The sequence below is a fragment of the Octodon degus genome, unplaced genomic scaffold (genome assembly GCF_000260255.1).
Source record: "Octodon degus isolate 3935 unplaced genomic scaffold, OctDeg1.0 scaffold00033, whole genome shotgun sequence".
Classification (NCBI taxonomy): domain Eukaryota; kingdom Metazoa; phylum Chordata; class Mammalia; order Rodentia; family Octodontidae; genus Octodon; species Octodon degus.
In genome coordinates, this window is record NW_004524609.1 from 16,846,042 (window position 1) to 16,847,343 (window position 1,302).

A 1,302-nucleotide genomic window follows, 5' to 3' on the forward strand; every position below is an offset into this window, starting at 1 on the left:
AAAAAAAAAAGAGTTTGCTACCTACTGAGGATAGCGAGTGGTGCCCATAGTTCATATGAGCACACCTGATATTTGCATATTGCAAAAGTGACAATAGCTGTCAATATTGGAAAGAAGGGAATTACATACCTGTAATCATTGCAGTTCACAGGAAGCCTGCTCAGCCTATTGAGCGTTCTCTATTCCTAACTTGTTTCCCAGACTCGGAGCAGCTGTATCTTTGTTCTCCAAATATCACCCATTGTATGGCAGCTCTCTTTTAAACAGTATGGCGGTGAACACAACAGGCTGTCCCTATTCCTGTGGCACTTCACTTTAGCAGGGTGGTAGACAAGACGCACACAAGGAGTTAGCCCAGTAAGCCTTTGGGGGGCTGGGAGCAGGGTAGGTGCCAGGAGGTGGGTGCTGAGGGGCTCAGAGAGAAGGGGAGAAGTTGCGGGAGAAGGGGTCGAGATCAGCTCCTGATGCCAGAAAGAGTTGAGGCTGTGGGAGCAGGAGAGGTGCAGGAGGCAGTCAGGGTCTGTAAAGCCAGTGAAGAGCTTGCAATGCAATCCAGATCTGATTGGAAGCCCTGAAAGCAGGAACTGATACTGAAAGATCCCACTTAAAGGCCTTAGAGAAATGATGTAAAGTTGGAAAAAGCAGCTCAGCATCTGCCCTTATTTCAGGTTCTCTTTTGTATTGTTGAGACAGAGTCTTGCTTGGTAGTGGAGCTTGGCCTTGAATTCACTATGATATAATGTAGGCTGGCCTCGAACTCCTGACAGTCCTCCTATCTCCCACGTGCTAGGCTTACAGGCACACACCACCCACGAGGCTAATCTCTTAAAGCAACTGCATCTCTATTTAAAGAGTTTTTGTTTGTTTGCTTTTTAGGTAATCATTTAACTCTATAGGAAGCAATGTGTGGGCACACTTGCCTATAATTTCAGCACTCTGAGAGCCTGAGGCAGGAGGATCACAAATTCAGGCCCCCTCAGTACCAAAAAAACAGAACAAAACAAAAAAAAGATAAAATATTTGGGGCTGGGGAGATGGCTCAGTAGAATAAGTGCTTGCCTGGCAAGTGCAAGGGCCTGAGTTCAATCCCCGGTTACACAAAAAAAATAAAATAAAATAAAAATTCAGGCCCACTTTGGGCAACTTGGCTACTTCATAAGATCCTATCCCAAAATACAAAAACAGGTCTGGCAGTGTAGCTCAGTGTGAAGACCATGGGTTCAGTCCCCAGTACCAGAAATACCAACCGGTAAATAAGGTTGATAGTGTAAAAAAATTGTAATCTTTTAGTCAGATGTGGAA

General features: G+C 45.0%; 1 protein-coding gene across 1 annotated transcript in view; it reads left to right on the plus strand.

Moving 5' to 3' along the window:
* Mfsd11 (major facilitator superfamily domain containing 11) overlaps window positions 1-1,302 on the plus strand; it is a 35,109-nt gene that overhangs the window by 9,503 nt on the left and 24,304 nt on the right. The gene's annotated exons all lie outside the window — the stretch shown is intronic.